Source organism: Ovis canadensis, chromosome 14, assembly GCF_042477335.2.
Source record: "Ovis canadensis isolate MfBH-ARS-UI-01 breed Bighorn chromosome 14, ARS-UI_OviCan_v2, whole genome shotgun sequence".
Lineage (NCBI taxonomy): Eukaryota > Metazoa > Chordata > Mammalia > Artiodactyla > Bovidae > Ovis > Ovis canadensis.
Window position 1 is genome coordinate 72,793,679 of NC_091258.1, and position 21,850 is coordinate 72,815,528.

Genomic DNA, 21,850 nt, shown 5'->3' on the forward strand with positions numbered 1-21,850 from the left:
CTCCTCTTTCACTTTCATCAAGAGGCATTTTAGTTCCTCTTCACTTTCTGCCATAAGGGTGGTGTCAGCTGCATATCTGAGGTTATTGATATTTCTCCCAGCAATCTTGATTCCAGCTTGTGTTTTTTCCAGTCCAGCGTTTCTCATGATGTACTCTGCATAGAAGTTAAATAAGCAGGGTGACAATATACAGCCTTGACGTCCTCCTTTTCCTATTTGAAACCGGTCTGTTGTTCCATGTCCAGTTCTGTTACTTCCTGATGTGCATACAGATTTCTCAAGAGGCAGGTAAGGTGGTCTGGTATTCCCATCTCTCTGAGAATTTTCCACAGTTTCTTGTGATCCACACAGTCAAAGGCTTTGGCATAGTCAATAAAGCATAGATAGATGTTTTTCTGGAACTCTCTTGCTTTGTCCATGATCCAACGGATGTTGGCAATTTGATCTCTGGTTCCTCTGCCTTTTCTAAAACCATCTTGAACATGAGGAAGTTCACGGTTCACATATTGCTGAAGCCTGGCTTGGAGAATTTTGAGCATTAGTTTACGAGCATGTGAGATGAGTCCAATTGTGCGGTAGTTTGAGCATTCTTTTGCATTGTCTTTCTTTAGGATTGGAATGAAAACTGAACTTTTCCAGTCCTGTGGCCACTGCTGAGTTTTCCAAATTTGCTGGCATATTGAGTGCAGCACTTTCACAGCATCATCTTTCAGGATTTGAAATAGCTCAACTGGACCCGTGTCCTCAAAATTTCCAGGAGGCTGTGGGGGAATGTATAAAATTCAAATTAAATCGGAAGAATTTAAGAAGAGAACTGTCTGGCAGCCAACAGGCACTAAAAGAAGAAATCAAAGGTAGGCACGGATTGCAGATTTTTAGATCTGTCGCCAAACACTGACCATACCCTGGCTGCTTAGATGTTGTTGCTAAAACACTGGATGAATCTTACTAACAGGGGCTTCCCTTGTGGCTCAGCTTGTAAAGAATCAGCCTGCAATGCGGGAGACCTGGGTTAGATCCCTGGCTTGCAAAGATCCCACGCAGAAGGGAAAGACTACCCACTCCAGCGTTCTGGCCTGGAGAATTCCATGGACTGTATAGACCCTGGGGTCCCAGAGTCGGAAACGACTGAGCGACTTGCACTACTACCACTGCTCTTTTCTCAACATATGACAAAAAGTTTATTTTGTTCATCGACATTTCTATATTGTAATTATAGAAGAATATGCTATCTATTTAGATGTTAAAGGCAATAAATTAGGAAAAAAGAAAAACCAGACTGTAATTTATGGGGCATCACAGGACTGTTAAACACCTCCCGGCCCCTTGCCCCGCCTAGCTCTCGCTCTGCAGACCTGGACGCTCCTCGCCCGGCCCCTCGCTTGCAGAGATCCGCACAGCCCCCGACCCGGAAGCTCCGCCTCGGAATCCGCGCGTGCGCAGTTTCCTGCGGAAGCGGAAGGCCGCGAGAGAAGGGCGCTGGATGGCCCTTCACTTTTTTTTCTCCGAGTGTAAACCTGTGCTGCGCGCTTAGCCGTCCAACCCGCCCTTGCCACGCCCATCTTTAGGGTCCCCGTGGTTCTGCAGCAGTAATATCCCAACACCCCTCCGTCCGCCCCAAATAAACCGAGAGGCCGTGGTTGCCGGTCGAGTGTTCGAAATCGCTCTGAGGCTTGTCCTTGTCGTTTGCTTTTCGGCCTTAGGCCCCAGAGACACCGCCTTTCGGGATATTTTCCTGCTTAAAACTTAACCGTTAGTACCTACGCCTGTGCCTTGTAAAGTCCCCGGGCGCGAGGGGGATTCGGGCACGTCCACCTCCACCGCCTCACCCTGTCGGCCCCTGGAGGTCGCGTCAGCAGCCCCGCTCCCGGAGAAGCCGCGTCCACTCCCCGGTCCTGGGATTCTGGAGAGCCCGCCCGGCCCGAGACCTCCTTGGCTCCCAGCCTCGCTGCCCATGTCTCCTTAGGCTGATCGTTCTGCCCCGCAGGCCTCCCTTCCTGGTCAGTCCCTTTTCCTCACCCCTGGGCTGGACGTGTGACACCCAGTGTTTTTCCGTCACGAGTCCCTCTTGTTGGAAAAGGTGCTCTTTTGTTAGGCGGGCGTTTCATTTACTCATCATTTCTGTAGATACGTGGGCGAGGGAGATCAGAAGAAGCAATGACTGAGAGTGAAAGGCAAACTCAGAAGTGGAAAACAATGAGAGAACCCACGGGGTCGCCCAGGATGGCTGAGGCAGTTGCCAAAGGAATGTGAAATGAAATAGAGTTAGCCTTTAAAGTAGCGGGTGAGTGAAAGAATAATGGACAAAGGCGTGGGATCTCCAGGAGTTGGAGACAAGGAGACAGGGGCCCCGCGTCTGCGGTAGGAGGGCTGACAGGGGTGATCCTAGGAGAGAAACAGGGATAGGTGTTGACAAGAAGAGAAGAGAAGGAAGTTAGCCTAGACACCTGCAGTGCCCCAGAGTGGGCGTGTAACAGGGAGAGAAGGGGTGTGACTAGAAAGCAGAGAGGGTGCAGAGTTGGAGAAAGAAAGAGACATATGTATAGATGTTTAGGACAATTAGAAGGGTGGGGGTGGGGAGAAGAGCAGCAAGAGGAGAAACAAGTTGCCAAGGGGGACGGGACAGGTGTGAGGGAAGAAATAGGAGGGCAGAAACAGCATCCCACCTGAGGCAGTGGACACCAAAGGACTGTTCCACATAGTGAGGTCTTCCTGTTTTTTATGGTTGTGGCAAACAAAGGGGGGATGTTGATATTAAGCCTTAAGCAGCCTGTTTTCCACTTGCCAGATCAACTTCTAAAAACTTAGATTGTCTGAGGAAGAAGCTGGGAAGAGGAGGAAAAAAGGCAAGAAAAGAGGAATGGCTCTTTCTCAGGTAAAATCATGTTCTCAGTTGATTCTCAGTCTGTCCTTCCTGAAATCCCTTCTTTGGACCTACTAATCATCTCTGACTCTGAAGTATCCTTCCTGACACCGGTACATACACACACTCACCAGGGAACTTCCCTCAGGGCCTGTCATCTCCACTTAGATCCCAGCTCCCCATGACCCAGTGGCCTGGACCTTGTGTTGAGGGCACCATCCTGGGCAGGGCTTCACACCCACAGGTTTAAGAAAGGGTCTCAGTGCTGTTGGGCAGCAGGGATTGCCTCTGGTCCTTCTGGCTGTGCAGTCTGCTGTCAATCAGGATTAAGAAGCTGTGGGTGGAAGTCAGGTGTTACCATGCACAGTACCTGGTAAAATCTGGAAGTAGACCTAAAAAGGGAAATTTGTTCTAAGGTAATTGAAGCTAAGTGAGTGAGTCACTGACTTCAAAATCTTGATTGGAAATGGGATGGAAAGTTCAGAATCAGGTATCAGTGATAGAGAGTGTGCTATTCCATCATCTGTTTGAAACTGTGACATGAATCTGAATCTCTGAGAGCTGGAAATTCACTGTCATTGCCTTCATTGTTCAGATTTTGTCTTTTCACTGTGTTCATTTTGTGGTTTGAAACAGAGGTGTTTTTACTTTTGATGCAGGTGAGGTTTCCTCTTCATTGTTTAACCCATAGATTCACCATTTGTTATGGCAGCTGTCTTTTTTCCACTGGGTTTTCTTAGATTTTACGTATATGCAAATGGTTATTTCTGAACATTCCCTTCTGTTCCCTTGGTGTATAAATCCGTGTTTATGCCAGTACTACACCATCTGGATGATATTGTGATATGGCTTGAAATTTTTAAAAGGGTGGCCTTCATCTTTCATCTTTGTACTTATTGAAGAGTATTTTTGCAGTTTGTAATCCCCTTGAGATTCTTTATGACTTCTGGCAAGTTTTTTCTATTTCTACCAACATTTCTATTGTACGTTTCATAATGAATTGATTAAATCTGTGGAACACTTTGAGTAACTTGGAAATATAGAGTACTGGAATTTCCAGTCCATGACTACTAGATTTATTTGTTTATTGTGGATTTCTTTTAGAAATGGTTAAGTAGTTTTCAGTGTATATGTTTCACCTCCTTGGTGAATTGTTCCTAAGTATTTCATCCATTTTTAATATAATAGTAAGTAAAATTTTTATGTGATTTTCTTTTCACATTGTTCATTGTGTATAGAAGTGCAGCTGATTTGGACGTTGACTGTTGTATCTTGCAAGTTTGCTAAAATTGCTATTTGATGTGGCAGGAGGTTTTTTTGTGTCTGTATGGAATCAACAGTTTATACACAAAAGACTTTACCCTCTAGGGAAGAAGGTAACTTTCTAATTTTTCACTTTGGAAGGTTTTGATTTCTTTTTCTTGTGTAATTGCTCTGGTTAGGGGTTTCAGTCCTTTGTTGAACAGTGATGCAGTGTGCACATCCTTGCCTTCTTCCCAATCTCAGAAGAAGTTTTCAGTCTTTCACCATTGAGAACAATGTTCAGTTCACTTCAGTTCAGTCCCTCAGTCGTGTCCAACTTTTTGTGACCCCATGAATCGCAGCATGCCAGGCCTCCCTGTCCATCAGCAACTCCCAGAGTTCACTCAGACTTACATCCATCGAGTCAGTGATGCCATCCAGAGCCATCTCATCCTCTGTCGTCCGCTTCTCCTCCTGCCCCCAATCCCTCCCAGCATCAGAGTCTTTTCCCATGAGTCAACTCTTCACAAGTATTGCAGTTTCAGCTTTAGCATTGTTCCTTCCAAAGAACACCCAGGACTGATCTCCTTCAGAATGGACTGGTTGGATCTCCTTGCAGTCCAAGGGACTCTCAAGAGTCTTCTCCAGCACCACAGTTCAAAAGCATCAATTCTTTGGCGCTCAGCCTTCTTCACAGTCCAACTCTCACATCCATACATGACCACTGGAAAAACCATAGCCTTGACTAGACGGACCTTTGTTGGCAAAGTAATGTCTCTGCTCAGTACAGAGTTTAAACGGAGTTGTTTTGTTGTGTAATCATCAGCTCTGGGATTAAAGAAAACAGTTTGTCCTTTTCTCCTCCTTGATAATTCCAGACCGCTTTCTATCCTCCTCGAGAGCCCCAGACCCCTTTCTCCTCCTGGGGTACCCTAGACTTCTCAACCTACCTAGGAATTGACTCTCTCAGCTCTTTGCCCAAAGAGAAGTTTGTTTATTAAAGTCCCAGAGGAAGCTTAACCTTTCCCCGAGTCCTCAGCCTGTCCTTCAACATGTATCATGTGTTCTTTCACCCGCCAGTGGTGCTGCAGCTCCATCAGACACAAAGGCAAGGTTTGTATCCACAACACTCGCCATCTCCCTGCTGTGAGCTGGTTGTTCTTGAGTGTGAGGAGCATGAGGTGGGCTGCCTTGCCCCCTCTTCTCTCTTTGTGGGCTTGGATATATTGGCTACTCAATTCTTAGTCCATATAGATCAGAGCTGATGCCCCAAGCGTCTAACCCCTGATCCAGTGCTGGTTACATCACAGTTGTCATATTTGGAAGATAGAATCAGAAAATAGGAAAGTACTGGCTGCTCTTTAATTTTATCTGGCACCTCAGAACCTGTAATGAACTGTCTTAGTCCCTGTCTGCCTCTTGAGATCGCTCAGCCATTTCTGCTGTTCTCCTTTTGCTGCCATACATGTCAGGGTGTGTGGAATAAGCTGGTGGATTGGATCTTCTGTGCCTGTTACTTAGGAAAACTGTAAGGACAGCAGTCGAACAAAGGGAATATGTGTGAATCTTTCAGGCTTTTAACTTGGCATCTCTGGATGGACCAAATAGTCCCATCTCAAGGTCTTAGGCTATGAGACCCCCACATCTCATAGTTTTCCACTCTTGTACTGGTCTATCTAGTCTGGGAGTGTAGACTCTTCCTGACTTTGCGTTCTCCTTAGTTTGTATAATTTTTCCTTTTAAATTTGATTTGGAAGTATGTGGCTCTAGGGTTCGAAGTCATGTCCAGTTTCTTTGCTGTGGTAATCCGCCTGTGTTTACAGGGCAGCTCCTCCTGGACTCTCTGTGGTGTGGGTTTACTGGGTAAGAGGAAATTTTTAAAGGAGAATCCTTTCCCTTATTGGTTGTAATATTTTCCTGCTGCATACAGAATTACCACTTGAAGCTACTTAGTATAGTGGTCATCGTGTTCTGTGATATTAGAAAGTATCTGAAGACCTTGACCTGTACATCTTTTTCTGGCTTTGAGTGATGTCAGAGAAGCGTGCGTGAAGGGCACTGTGATAGTGTTTTTCACGTGTATTATCACCATGCCCTTTGAACCTCACCAAGAGGTGTAGGAACTTCTCCTGACAAGGGTGCTGTCCAGGTTCACACCCTCATATTTGTGAGCCTGTTGACTAAACTGTTGCTGATGCTACATGCTTGTCACCTCGGTGCTATTGATCATTCTGCCTCCAGACTTAATTTTGTAGCAACTTAATGACAGAGCTTATGTAGTGGAATGATAACTTCAGTGATGAACCATCATTTTTTTTTTTCAAGGCATAGCTACTTTCTTTTTTTATATTTGTATGCATTATAAATGATTGTCTTTTATTTTTGTCATTAAGTTTCTATTTTATGTTACTCTTTGTATTTTATTTACAATATGTGGGATGGTTGGTTAAGAAAGCTCCCCCATCCCTGTGGTGGAATTGGTGATCAGTACTTTGTGGAGTTCTTTATGTATTCTTAATGTTAAACTATTATTGAATATATGCTTGGCAATTTTTTGGTCTTATAGTGTACATTGTTTTTTCACTGCTGAGGATGGTTTACTGCACAATATTTGATAATCAGGATGTGTGCAATTTACCTTTTTTATTTTGTTGGCATGAGCTTTTGGTGTTGTATCTGATAAATCATTGGTGAATCTACTGTCAAGAATCATTTTTAGGTTATCTGTATGAAATTATGGATGCTAGGCAAACTTATTGTGATAATCGTTTCACAGTATACGTATCAGTTAATTTTTTCTCTGTAGCTTAAACTTACACAATGATATTTGTCATTGTAAGAGTTGCTTATAAAACCCCTTTATGTCACTGTTTAAAGAGTTGGGTTTAGAAAGGGGAAATAATTAAAACACGTTGGATAAAAGAAACAATAACGCAGTTTATAATCATTTAAAGTGTCTTGCTCTTAAAAGGCTGTGGTTAGTGACCCAAATGATCACATCCCTTAAGTCCTCCATCTCAGACACCCAGGTACTGACCCTAAGTTTGCTGTTTTGTAGGGTATGAGTAGGGAATAGCCCGTTTCTACCTAGGCAGAGTTTTGTATTTGTAATATAGAGACTAGTCCCATTCTTGTTTCTTAAAACTGCCCAAGTTCCCAGATCCCTGAATTGCTTCAGCCTCACTAGCAGGATCTGAGCACAACATGCTGTGAAAAACAGTTTTTATTGAGAATAAACCCTTTTAGACTTAAGAGGAAGTATCTTGGCTTCCGACATAACTTGAAGCTTTTACCTGAGCAGTGTTACAGACGAAAAGTGAATGCTGTCAAGGTAACAGGCCCCGCCCCCTCCACGCCCCGCCCCTCCCACGAACGGTGCGCACAGCGGGTGCTCGCCCCGCCCCTGGTCGGAAGCCGCGGCTCTAAAACCAAGAGCCCTTTCCCACGGAGCCGGAAGCTGGAGAGCGCGGAGCCGAGGTCCCCGAGTGGCGCCTAAGCTTTCTTCTAGAGTAAGTTTGCAGAGCTCGCCACCCCTCCAACCCCTACCTCCGCGCCCGCTCACTCGTCCTCATGGTGTGGTAAATGCCAGCGACCTGAACACCCTGGCACCCGGTGCTCGGCCTCGAATAAACGCTGCCACTGCCGTTTCGGCCCAGTTATCTTTTCGTTTGGGTTTTAAGCGTTGCTGAGGCAGTTTCGGCCCTCGGTGTGCGTAAACCCCGCCTCTGGCGACATTTTCCTGCTTAAAACCCTTTTTGACCTTTGGCCTCGCCAAGCAAAGCCCTCTCTCGCTAGTTGGAGTCGCGCCCGCCCCGTCGCCTTCTCGACTGCTGGAGGCAGAGCCCTGATAGGCCGCGCGCTCTCTCCCGATTCCCGGGATTCCGCAGAGCCGGCCCTGCTCCTGAGCCCCCTCCCTCCCAGCCTTCTGTCCTCGCGTCTCCTGAGGCCAGTCCTTCTGCCCCGCAGCAGCCCCCTTTCCTGTCAGCCCGTCCCCTCACCCCTCATAGGGTAGGTGACCTGGGCCAGCCATGTGACAGCCAGTGCTGTTCCATTCCCAGTTCAACTCGGTCGGAAAAGGTGCCCTTCCGGTCCGGGGGCGTCTCGTTCTGTCGCCCACTCAGTAAATTCAGGAGGCAGGAGGATCAGGAGAAGCAGAGTCAGAAGGACTGAGAGAAATAACTGAAACTGAGGAGAAAAGCATCAGGGAGAACCAGTGGGAAAACTGAGACTGGCTGAGGGATTTGCAAAGGGATAGTCAAGTCAAAGAGGTTAAGCCTTGGAAATAGCCAAGTGAGTAAAACAGAGAAGTATTAATAAATCAGAAAGCCAGATCTCCAGGGACTGGAAAACAGCATAGGGAGAACTGCCCTGTCTCAGTGATGGGAGCGGGGAGGCGAAGGGCGATGAGGACGTCTGAGATGGAGAGTCCCTAACTGGGTTTTGGCCGAGTTTGAGTCAGGCTTCTTGGGTTAGAGTCCCAAGTGGTGTTTTCACCTGGTTGGAGTCCCGCCACAAGGGTTCAAGTCTCAATCTGAGGTGGCCGGTTTTATGGTGCTGGCAGAGAAAGGTAGGAGCAGAGGAAGAAAGGGCTGGAAGGAAGCATAGCCACATGGCCTGCCAGAGAGTGGGGAGGAAGGGAGAGTCACAGCGAGAGAAGAGAAGTAATCTGGAGCGCAAAGAGGGAGCCGAAATGGGGGAAGAAAGAGGCAGACATAGGTATGGATTTTTGAAAGACTCAGGAAGGTTGGAGAGAGAGAGCATTTCGAGGGGGAACGAATTCCATTAGCCTGGGACAGGACACGTGTGAGGGAGGAAATAGGACAGGAGCAGCAGGAGAGCAGAGGGGGAGAAAAAGAGACACCAGACCCAGATGAAATAGGGAGCTAGGTGAACAGAGGGGTAAGCTCGATCCAGGTGTGGCCAGTTTTCGGATACAGATGATTTTTTTAGTTATACAGAGGAGAATGAGAATTTCAAAACTCCTGTCTATAAGGCTTGTGTCTTTTTTTATTAGTTGTGGCAGAAGATGACTTTCATTTGCAAACCCTGTTGAGCCTGGGGCAGTGGCTTGATTCACTGAGTTGTGAGTAACCCCCTTCCCTGGTCCTATCATAAGATAGAGATCAGGAAAGAAGAGACCTGGAGCAAGAAATGACCGTCTCTAGAGTGTCGCACTGTAGTAGCTTTTTTTTTTTGGATGAATTTTTTTGGCTGTGCTGTTCTGTGGGCTCAGGAGCTGTGGCTCCCAGGTTCTAAAGCACAGGCTCAGTAGTGCACAGGCTTAGTTGCTTGCACTTGTGGGATCTTCCTGAACCAGGGATAGAACCCATGTCCCCTGCATTGTCAGGCAGATTCTTATCCACTGTATCATTATTGGGTAGCATTTTTAAAGGAACACTTTTTTTTTTTTTTTAACGGATTCACATTTTCTCCTTTCTTTATGTATGGTGCTTTTTGTAGCTTGGAATAGGTCTTAATTCATTCAGTTCTGTACTCATTTTTAACTTCAGAAATAAGCTTTTTTAGTTTCCAGTATTCTACTCTTATCATCCTTTTCTAAAATGATTATTCTCCACAATTTTTTAAACTTTGACACCAGGTTTTTGGATTAAAAATTATTCAGTTTTTTTTCCAAATTTTTTTCAGATTCATTGCTTGCCTGAGTGCTTTCTTCCCTTCATCTCATACATTTGAAATCTTCTTTGGTAAGTAGTAAATGTTCTTAGACTATTTTGCGCCATACTTAGCAAAAATGTCACCTCGTTTATCAGTTCTAATGAGATAGATGAACCTAGAGTCTATTATACAGAGTGAAACAAGTCAGAAACAGAAAGACAAATACTGTATATTAATACATATATATGGAATTTAGAAAGATGGTACCAGTGATCCTACATGCAGGGCAACAAAGGGAGACACACATGTAAAGAACAGACTTTTGGACTCAGTGGGAGAAGGTGAGGGTGGGATGATTTGAGAGAATAGCACTGAAACATGTAAATTACCATATGTAAAATAGAATGATCAGTGCAAGTTCAATGCATGAAGCAGGGCACCCAAAGCCAGTGCTCTGGAACAACCCAGAGAGATCTGGTGAGAAGGGAGGTGGAAGGGGTTCAGAATGGGGGGTGGCTGCTTCTGCTGCTAAGTCATCTCGGTTGTGTCCGACTCTGTGTGACCCCATAGACGGCAGCCCAACAGGCTCCTCTGTCCCTGGGATTCTCCAGGCAAGAATACTGGCATGGGTTGCCATTTCCTTCTCCAGTGCATGAAAGTGAAAAGTGAAAGTGAAGTTGCTCAGTCGTGTCTGGCTCTTAGCGACCCCATGGACCGCAGCCTACCAGGCTCCACCATCCATGGGATTTTCCAGGCAGGAGTACTGGAGTGGGGTGCCATTATAGTCACTGCTACTGCTAAGTCACTTCATTTGTGTCCGACTCTGCGCAACCCCATAGATAGCAGCCCACCAGGTTCCCCCATTCCTGGGATTCTCCAAGCAAGAACAGTGGAGTGGGTTGCCATTTCCTTCTCCAGTGCATGAAAGTGAAAAGTGAAAGTGAAGTCGCTCAGTCGTGCCCGACCCTCAGAGACCCCATGGACTGCAGCCTTCCAGGCTTCTCTGTCCATGGGATTTTCCAGGCAAGAGTACTGGAGTGGGGTGCCATTGCCTTCAGTCTGTCAATGAAAGAACAGAATGTTTTAAAACTCAGAATGGCACCAGGCCCCTCATCCATAAGATGCATTTTGGGATAATCTTGGCACCAGATGATTCATCCCAGGCCAAAAATGATTAATTTGAATCTTCTAGAAGGGCAGATTACCATGCAAATAGTTTTGTTTACATAGATTAGGGGGCAGTATCTGAGTATAACATACTGGTTTGTGAAGTAGGTTCTGAGCCATTAGGCGGAACAGACTTGAAGACAGTCTGGGGTAAATGCACAGTCCATTCACATAGCTTGAGACAAAGATTTCCATAAGAAAAATGCCTTGGTTAACTCAAGGTTTGAGAATAGTTAACTTCAGGTAAAACCAGGTGTCATTATGGAAACAAGGTATGTTAAAAGAAACCTCCTTTTAAATTTGTATAGAGAATGACAAAAGTATCGCTAGTTTGTTTCCTCCTGCCGCTTAAGAGAGAGAAAAATGTCTGACACTTACAGCCTATTTCCTCCATTTGGAGACCCCTGGCCTTCCTGCCTGTTACCCTCTCATTCCCCTCTTTTTTTTTTTTAGAAGAATTATGTTGCCTAGGGACAAGGGGCATTGTTCCTGTTCCATAACTGCTTCTGAGCTGAAAATGGGCATTATCCCTAAATTGGTGAGGCAACATGTTCTCCTAACCCTCATACCGAAGATGTCTGATCCAGGGCCCCCAAATAGTAGTTGGAAGAAGCTGCAGCAGTAGCAGGAGTTTGAGCAACTATTGCAGGAAGGGGGACCACTTACAGGGTCCGAAACTGAGCTCTTGTCTAACACTCGGAAATGCATTGCCCGAGGAGACATATGTGCTGACAAAGCAAGAGATTTTATTGGGAAGGGCACTTGGGTGGAGAGCAATAGGGTAAGGGAACCCAGGAGAACTGCTCTGCTGGGTAGCCCACAGTCTCGGATTTTATGGTGATGATATTAGTTTCCGGGTGGTCTTTGGCCAATCATTCTAATTCAGAGTCTTTCCTGGTGGCGCACGCATTTCTCAGCCAAGATGGATGCTAGCGAGAGGGATTCTGGGAAGTGGACAGACACTCCATGTCTCCTTTCGACCTTTTTGGAACTCTTCAGGTTGGTGGTGGCTCATTAGTTCCGTATTCCTTATCAGGATCTCCTGTCATAAAACAACTCATGCAAATGGTTACTATGGTGCCTGGCCAGGGTGGGGGGTTTCAATCAGTGTGCTTACCCTAACACAGCCATTTGTAACTTAAAAGCTTTCATGCAACTAGAAACAAATCCAGTTACACAGTTACAGATGCAGGGAGCAAACAGCAAAAACAAAACAATCCGAATCATTGTAAGAAAGATAGTTTTCCACCATGGGGCACTAGTTAACATCTCCCAAAATGAGGCAGTTGAGGCTTCAGGAATATCCATAGCCCCAATCATCTTGTTCATGTGTTTAGTAAAATGAATAACATTAGGGCTCATATCAGGTATATATGTACAGCATTGGGTATGAATAATGGCACAAGTTCCCTCCTTGCGCAGCTGTCAGAATATCTAAAGGCAATCTGGTTTGTAAAACCACCTTTCTAATTTGTGCTTGTTCAGCATTAAGAGCTGAAATAGCTTTTTGAGAATCTTGTAATGCCTGTTGAGTAAAATTAGTCAAAGCATCCACTTGTAGCATAACATCTGTAGTTCCCAAAGAGGGAACAAAGACTGCAGCCAAATAATGATACCAGTGAAATACAGACCTTGCCCACCGAGTTTTAAGGTGGGGTAAATTAGCAGGCTTTTCTGGGAGCTCTGAAAATATAAAGCCGTGAGTAAAGGCTAGACCCAGGGTGCATCTCCCTATCCAACCAAGGGGAAGCCATGCCCATAAGTAAGAGCCATATATCCAATAGGTCCCGTTTGGAGCAAGCCATCCAGTCCCAATTAGTGCCTGGCCAGACAAAGGGAGGACCTGAATTGGGGTTGGAAAACACAGGAATGATTACGTTGCATACATCCTGAGGCAAAAATCCCAATCATTTCCAATCATTGTAATTAAGTTGTTGGCTGACTTTTGAGGATGGCTCTGTTTGTTCCCAGCATAGAAGGGCAGTAGATACTAGACGTCCTTTTTCAGGAGTTAGCCATATAACCTCATCCCATATTTGATTAAATGTCAGGTAAAAAACCATTAGATCCAGACCTATTTGCCTTATGTGTAGTGAAATAGTCATTAAACCGAGATAATGTATAATCAAAATTAAAAGTCACATTATGTCCATAGTTAAAGTACAAACTGTTGCACCAGTCCAATTTAGGGTTGGTAGATGTCATCAGATGTAGAAGAGGCATCACATATGATTGCTGTCGAAGGTATTCGCAGACTTGGAGAAAGTCTTTTTCTTGAAGTGGAGATGTCCACCACAGGAAGCCTTTCATGATGAAGAGGGGAGTGCTCCACAGACCCAGCAGTTAGACCAATTGTGGAATGCAGTGGGGTGAGCCCAGGACAGGAAGTCATTGTCTTGAGGATCAAACGGCACACTCAGGATTTTTGGAGCCAGCAGAAGTAGGCTCACATAGATTATCAGGCCCATCTGAAAGGTACAAAGTCAGAGCATAGAAAGTAAAGACATAAAATGAAGTCACTTAGTTCTGGTCAGGGTGCCACCTCTTAACTCAAGTGTGATGTACCCATGAATCAATTCCTGGCACTTTGACAGCTGTGGAAGAAGAAAGAATTACCTGGTAAGGGCCTTCCCAGAGGGGCTCGAGGGATGGGCCCCCAGATCCCAATGTTTTTATGAGGACCTCGATTCCTGGCTCAGAGGCTTGCTTGACTCAGAGGCTGGGTCAGGAGTCTTCTCTCGGAGTTCTGTTAATGCCTGTTGAAAAACTCAGAGCTGAGTTATGTAACTAGTGAATTCCAAGGCTTCAGGGTCTGTAACTATGTTTGTGCATAAGAAAGGCCTTCCATAAATACATTCAAAGCTGGACAGTCCTTCCCTTTTGGGGGCAGTTCAAGCCCTTATTAAAGCTGTGGGTAGGACTTTAATCCGGTTGTCCTATGTCTCTTTAGTTAATTTGCGCAGATGTCTGTTGATAATGTCATTAGATTTTTCAACCTTTCCTAAAGATTGGGGTCTCCAGGAACAGTGTAAGTCATACTCTATTTATAGAGCTTTAGTTACCCCCTGAGTTACAGCAGCTTTAAATGTGGAGCCATTGTCACTCTGAAGGCTCTGTGGCAGCCCAAACTTGGGGATAGTTTCATGGATTAGAATCTTTATAACCTCCTTAGCCTGCTTACTACAAAAGGAAAAAGCCTCAATCCATCGAGTAAAAGCATCTACCCAGACCTGTAAGCAACAATATCAATTAGCTTTTGGCATATGAGTAAAATCAATTTCCCAGCCCTCTCCAGGATGCTTTCCACTTCGTTGTAATCCAGATATTGCTAGCTTTTCAGTCTTTGGATTATTTTTCTGACAAACCTCACACCTTTTGATAATGTTCTTTAAAGTTTTCATTGCATTTTTACCTTCAAACAAACGAGAAGCAATCTGGTAAGTACTCTCTGCACTCAAATGAAAACTCTGGTGTAAACCCTTAAGAATTTTCCATTGAGCATTTTCAGGAAGTATTAATGGTCCATCCTGGGACTATAACCATCTTTTATTTGTAATCTTAGTTCCTCTTTTCTCATATCTTTCTAATTCTTGCTCGGTATATTATGGTTTTTCCTGTTTCTCAGGACCTGTCTAGATCAAAGGCGTCTGCAATGAAGGGGTTTCCTAAAGTGCCAGCTTTCCTGGCTTGAGAGTCAGCCAGCTGATTACCTTCAGCTGCTTTACTCCCATCCCTGCTGTGCCCTTTGCAGTGCATAACAGCTACACAATATAAAGCAGTTAAAAGTCTCTCAATCTCTCTGAAATGCTTCATAGGTTCTCCTGTTGCTGTTTCAAACTGTCTTTCTTCCCATATTGCAGCATGAGAATGTAAAGTCAAATAAGCATACTTAGAATCCATGTAGATATTTAATTGCTGCCTTTTGCTTAACTCTAGAGCTCGGGTCAGAGCCACAACTCCGCTAACTGAGCACTGGTTCCCTGGGGGAGAGATTTTGTTTCTGAAACCTGCTCAGCAGTCACCATGGTGTAACCTGCTTTATGCTTTCCATCCCGAACAAAAGAACTGCCATCTGTAAATATTTCCATGTCAGGATTGTCTAATGGGGTATCCATTAGATCCTCCCAAGCTGTATAGTTTAAAGTTAGAAATTGGGAACAATCGTGATCAGGTGTTTCATTTTCCTTCTCAGGAAGGAAAGTGGCAGGATTTAAATGTCCACACACTTTAAGCTTAGGTACTGGTCCTTCTAACAACAATGACTGATTTTAAGAAGCCTACTGTCTGTCATCCAAATATTAACCTTAGAATTTAAGATTCAATTCACATCATGAGAATTCAGGACAGTAAGATTTCTTCGATTAATTACTTTTAAAGCTTCAGGTGGTAATAAAGCCGCTGCCCCAATTACTCTTAGGCAGTGGGGCCACCCACATGAAATTACATCTAATTTTCTGCTTAGATGAGCAACAGGTTGCCAGTGAGGCCCTTGGGCTTGTGTCAAAATTCCCAAGGCCACACCTTTTCTTTCAGTGACAAACAAATTAAATCCTGACCCTGTGGGCAAGCTCAAAGCGGAAGCTTGCAGGAGGGCAGTCTGAAGAAACTTAAAAGCCTTTTGAGTATCTGGAGACCAAAGCAGTTTGTCTGTTTGGGCCTGCTGAGTTTCAGCTATAAGTTTATATAAAGGCCGGGCAAGTTCCCCATAACCCGGAATCCAAGTATGACAGTAGCCTGTGATTCCCAGAAATCTTCTCAGTTCTCTTAAAGTCATAGGTAGGGGATGATTTGGTATGGGTTTAATTTTCTCAGGGCCTATGGGCCTAGTCCCTTCTGATATGATTAGGCCCAGATATCTAACAGATTGTTGACAAAGCTGAGCCTTTTCTCTTGATGCCTTATAACTTAAGCCTGCCAGAAAGTTAAATCATCTGAGGCTCCTGAACAAGCTTCCTCTGTCTCAGCACAGAGCAAAATATCATCTACGTATTGTAACACCACCACTTCGGAGCTATTAAAGTTTTGTACATCCCGTGACAAACTTTGTCCAAATAAGTGAGGACTTTCACGAAATCCCGGGGGCAAAACTGTCCAGGTTAACTGAGAAGCTGGCTGCTTAGGTCTTCAAAGGCAAATAGAAATTGACTTTCCTCCACCAAAGGCACAGAATAGAAAGCATCTTTCAAATCAATTACTGAGAAATATTTGGCTCGTTCAGGAATTTCAGACAATAGAGTATAAGGATTAAGCACCATGAGGTGTAAAGGAACTACAGCCTCATTTATTATTTGTAAATCTTGAACTAGTCTCCATTTACCATTTGATTTCTTTATATTCAAAATACTGTTGCATGGACTGTTACAGGGAACCAATAGTCCCTGCTCCTTTAAAGTTTTGATGATGTGTTTTAACCCTTAACCTCAGGTTTCAGTGGATACTGCTTCTTATGTGGAAATAAGTGGGTCTTTGAGTTTGACAACTACAGGAATAGCATTTTGTGCTCGACCCACAGATTTTCCATCAGCCCATACTCTAGGATTTACAGTTTGTTCAACTAAAGGGAGAGAGAGGGAGGGCTCCATATTTATGAAAACAGAGGCATGGACCTTGTTCAGTATATTCCTCCCCAAAAGGGGTGAGGGAGACTCTGGCACAATCAGAAACTCGTGTGAAAGTAACACAGAATCTCAGTTACAACGTAAAGAATAACTGAAATAATACCCTTTGGCCCGTCCAGACAGTCCCATTATGTAAGTGAATCGAGAAGGAAGTGGGCCAGGGGCTTCAGTAAGCACGGAGTAAGTTGCCCAGTATCTAAAAGGAAATCGGCGGATTGGCTCCCCACAGTTATTAATACCCGGGGTCCCTCAGGTGTAATTAAGACAGGAGCTTGTGTGGGGACCGCCAGGCACCTTCAGTCCTGATTGTCTTGAGAATCTGACCCCAGGTGTCATTATGACAACCCAATATTTTAAGAGAAACCTCCTTTTAGATTTGTATAGAGAAGGAACAAAATATCGCTAGTTTGTTTCCTCCTGCTGCTTAAGAGAGATAAAAATGTCTGACACTTGCAGCCTATTTCCTCCCTTTGGAGACCCCTGGCCTTCCTGCCTGTTGCCCTCTCAACATCGTGTAATAAAATAGACATATTTTCAAGTGTGGTTTTACCAAAGACATGAATTGTGTGTATGTGTTTATGTGTGCACACACAAATAGATATTTCTGGTCTCAGCTCTTTACCAGAGGATAAAGGAGGTATGACATTAGATCTTGTGAAATTAAAGGCATTTCTTTGAGAAATGGGAAAATAAAAGAACATTTAACATGGTAAAACCACCAAAATGCTTCATTCTTTCCTTTCAAAAAAAGAAAAAAAAAAAACCCAGTTTAACTAACCAGTTTAACTGGTTAGTCTAATGGTCTGTTTTCTCCATTTTCTGTGATCAGTGAAAAAAAGTGAGCTGTGCGGTGATATGAAGATATTTCCCTCAGGTCCCTTTGTGACTTTTCTGTGCAAATGGGGAAGGATGGGCTGGATTGACCTGGAACCTTTCAACAGAGCCTCTCTCCTCATAATGAAAAAGATTGCTCAGATCCTATTTCCAAGCTGACCCCTTACAATGTTTTTTGTACCAGTGGATATATATTTGCAATTCTGTATTTTTAAAATATTTTGCTGCAGTCGTATAATAAAGAATTACCTGCTTGGTATCAGTTTGACCCAATCTTGAAAGAAAAGTTTCTTTTGCTCAGATACATGACAGATGTTCCTGGTCTTAAATGGGATGGGCAATAAGGACAAACTTGGCCCCCTTGCCCTTCAGCCTCCCATTTCATTATTCAGGTATACCCAGTTCTCTTCACTCAGCTCAGACCTTCTCATAAATGGCTTCTCTCTGGGCCTGAGGAAGCCAACTTGTAACATGCAGATGAGAGACTAGAGTGGAATCTCTGAGCGTGAGCAACACTGGCCCCTGAAATGATTAGCCAAATTGGCTGTGTGTCTGTGTGTGGCAGTTCGGGTTTGGAGGGAGTTTCTGGTGGTAATTAGAATTGTAAATAGATCCCAGTCCTCCCTGAATGAAAAAGGGAAAGGAAAACTGTATGATGGAGGCAGGATCACAGGCTCAGAATTAGATGACTTCTATGAATAAGGCTAAATCTGAAGGGAGGTTTTTTTTGTTTTTTTTTTGTTTTTTTTTTATGTCCTGAAGTTCAGACCTCCACTGGCTTTCATTTGTTGGATCAAAAGCTTGACTCCTCGCTGTTTCTCCACAGCCCTCTGTCAAGTTCAGGGCCCTGTCAGTGTCTCCAGCCTCATCCTGGGAGTTGACCCTTTGCTCATGGTTCAGCCTGTCCTGATCTCATTTGCTTTTTCTCTGTTTCCAAATACCAAAACCATTTCTGTCTGACATTGTAGTTCCTTTTCTCACTATCAGGCCACCATGCATCAGGCCCTTTGTCACCCTTCAAGTCTAGGCTCAGAGAGGTCTCCCCATCCCCTCCTAACAGTCTCTCTCATGTTATCCAGGTTTATTGCCTCTGTATCAATTGCCATCAGCAGAAATTAATGCCCTTCTTCATGGGTTATTTTGAGTCCTTCCTGGTTCCCCTCTTTTTAGGGCTCATAGTTTTCCTCTTCTTCCCAGCGTGGCTGCAGTACCTGATACTGGAAATGTCTGTAGATGACAGGACTATGGGTTGGGCTGAATAATCCTCCGGGAAGATCAAGAGAACAGGGCAGCTGATGAAGATGTTTCCCATGTTCTGGACATTTCAGCTGTAATTGATTTTTACCCCACGTGACTACTTAATTACTCAAAAGATGAGCCAAGAAATATAGGAAGTCCTGAAAAGCCCTGCAGAACTGGTGTCCTCAAGCAGTGGGCTAAGATGTCCCCATGTTTCAACTGCTGGGTTTCATCCTCTGCAGCCCCCAGACCTAAGCTCTGTCCATCCAGGACCAGTCATCATTGTGGACAGCAGCTTTGCCATCTAGGAGTTCATGTGCTTAGTGTCAGCATTGTGAGTTCAGTGCGCTGAGGATGATCAGAAATCCAAAACCTAACGGAGCAGGAAGGAGACGCTGCCCCCTGCGCCCTGCAAGAGCTAGAATATCTTCCAAGTAGGTGTGGGTGGAGAAAACAGGAGACAGTGAAACCTGGAGACCCTTGCATTGAGACTTACTCATCTCAAATGCCTTTGTACGTGGACTCCATAATGTCCACAGGTGGTGGCAGACTTTTGCAGGAGGGCCAGTCTCTTAATTTTCATACTGCATTGTGCAGTGTCCTTTGGGTGGTAGCTCGTGGGCACTCCTCTTGTGATCCCCTTTGCCAGGAAACCCCTGTGCGCTTTAGTCTTGCTTAGTCCAGTCATCAGGGAGGAGAGGTAGACAAATGGGGAAAGCGGAGGGAGCCTGGTGGGGTCTGCAGGAGGGTTGTGGCAGTACTTGGGAGCATCAAGGTGAGCCCAGTGAATGGAGCGTGTGCCCATCCCAAGTGTAGTTGCAGGGACAAGGGGTGTGTGGATCTGTTGGAAAAGAATGTCTCCAGCCTAAACGGAGACACCTGGCACCTGGAAGCGGGTTTGTTGGAGAGCCCACATGGAATGGTTTGAGGTTCTACTGCCTGAGCTCGTGTTCCCCAGGACAGCAGTGCTGAGACTGACATGTGCCTGCACAGGTTTGATTTGACAACTCATGACCACACGTGAGCAGCAATGAAGGACATGGAATTCAGCCAAGAGAAGTCTTTTCCACTGTTAGAATGGTGGCCTGGGCTGAGCCCACAGGCAGCTGCAGGTGCATGAGGATGGGGGCCTTGGGCTTGAGGGGCTGGTTCTAGCAGATGCCCCCAGCATCCACTCCATTCCCTGGCTTTTGTTGGCTCTTTTAGCAGGCAGGCACTGTAGAGTAACATGGAAAATCTCAGGTCATTTTTTTGCATCAACTTTGGTATCATTGTGTACTTGGGGTTGCCGGTGCAGAAAGGTTCATGTGCATTTGGGAAGATACCAAGAGAATCTGGAGTGTTTCCTTGGAAGATGCTGAGGTCTCACTGGGCCATGTGCATCATTGGAGTTATCCCTCTTTTTCATAGTCTTTGGAGATTTCGATGTTTGACCTGCATCACTCACTGTAAATGAAAATATGGTGTCTTGTGTCTGTGGATCCTTGGGTGTCCTCTTTCGTATTTTGCCTCATGCATGAGCAATCAGGGCTTGGAATGCTTTGTGTTTGTATAAGAGGGTTAGAGGCTTATTATGGGCTCTGTGGAGACTCTGTTGGATACCATGAAAGTTTGTAAGTTTGTTTGTGTCCCGCTGGGAAAACAGAAGTACTAAGGTTAAGATCACAGAATGCTTGTTATAAGGTGGTCCTGCTCGGTAGGGATCTCTGGGCCCAGCCTGAGAAGAGTCATAAAGTCCTGTGACGTCGGGGAGGATGGCTCCGAAAAATCAGAGGGCAGCGATGCCACAGTGATCTGCAGCCTGGAGGCTTGTCCTCTAGAAGATGCAGCTGCAACTGTCTTGCTGCCAGGCTGGGTTCTGTGTTATCCACTCCTGTCCCTCCAAAAATAAGCACACATACAGCACAGTACAGAAACACGGAATCTTAACTGCACTCTTGGTGGTAATGTAAATGGTTCTGCTGTGTTGGAAAATAAAATGGACGTTCCTTAACAAATCAACACAGAAGAGGCCTACAGTGTGTCAAACCCATTTCTGACAGATACCCAAAGGAAAAGCAATCAGTTTTTCAGGGATATGTCCGCAGTCCCATGAGTGTGACTGGATTTGCAGTAGCCAAGGCATAGACACAGCCCAGATGTCTCTTGGCAAAAGAATAGGTTACAAAAGTGTGGTATAGAAATATTTTTTATATACTGTATATTCATGAACTATTTTTTCTCTGTATATAAATATAAAAATCAAGAATCCTGCATTTATGCCAGAATGAATGAACCTAGAGAACATTATGCCAAGTTAAATAAGCCTGACAAACGAGGACAGACACTATGTGGAAACTAGAATTGTCAAACTCATAGAGCCATCGAGTAATAAGGCTTTTACCAGGAGCTGGGTGGAGGGGGAAATGGGACACTGGTAGTCGAAGAGTAGAGATTTTCCGTTGTAAAATAAGTAAGTTCTGGGGATCTGAGGTGCTGCATGCTGCCGGTAGTGTTTCTATATCCTTGAAATTCGCCCAGAGAGAAATAATGCAGTGTAGTCATAGGTGGAAGTGTAACTTATTCGACTATATTAATTATTCAGTGTATGAGTCTATCACATTATCACTTTGTACACAGTACATTTATACCATTTTTGTGAGTTACACCTTAGTAAGGCTAGGCAAGAAAAAGAGAGTTGGGGGAGGGGGGGGGGCGTGCTTTTCGCCTCTGAATGGTGCTCAGTCCAGGCTTCACGTTTCATTGATGACATATTTTGCATACAGATGTGCCGGAGTCCAGCTCCAGCAGCCTGAAGAGATGAGCGGTATCGGCGGAGAATGACGCAGCCTCTGACTCAAGGTACGGGACTGCATGTTTATTTCAGGCTTCAGGTTCGCTCTTATACTTTAACAAAATCATTAGGTCAGATGTTTGGCATTTTCAGTTTTCCCCTCACCCAGATTTATTGTCTCTATAAAACTTTGTTGCCCTTCAAACAGAGTTTCTGCTTCAGTGATTCTCTCAGAATCCTGGTTACTTTAACTTGTGATTACACTGTAACTCATGCTTATGTCTGGGCTGTATAACACATTCCTCAGTTTATTTCTTATCTTTCTAAATCCTGTTTGCCCTTAGCATCCTAAGTTCACTATCTCCTGAGAAGGCTTTAGCTATTAATATCTCTGAAATTCCTAATCTGTGTAAGCTATTGTAAAACATGCTAGCACTACCACATTGCTTAAATTTTTAGCTTCTAACTATTCTTAATTATTCCAAAACCCTACATTCA

At 44.6% G+C, this 21,850-nt stretch overlaps 1 protein-coding gene across 5 annotated transcripts in view; it reads left to right on the plus strand.

Annotated features, from left to right (window-relative positions):
- The first annotated feature begins 1,880 nt into the window (after positions 1–1,880).
- LOC138419202 (zinc finger protein 665-like) overlaps positions 1,881–21,850 on the plus strand; it is a 38,472-nt gene continuing 18,502 nt past the window's right edge. For 2 of the 5 annotated variants that reach the window (XM_069551623.1, XM_069551624.1), the window contains exons 1-2: positions 11,811–11,887; positions 21,345–21,420. The gene's annotated coding sequence lies outside the window, so the exon portion shown is untranslated. Of the gene's footprint in view, positions 2,001–2,788; positions 2,876–7,479; positions 7,615–9,751; positions 9,811–11,810; positions 11,888–21,344; positions 21,421–21,850 lie in introns of those variants that run through there. The other 3 variants (XM_069551622.1, XM_069551620.1, XM_069551621.1) reach the window with 3 other exon arrangements.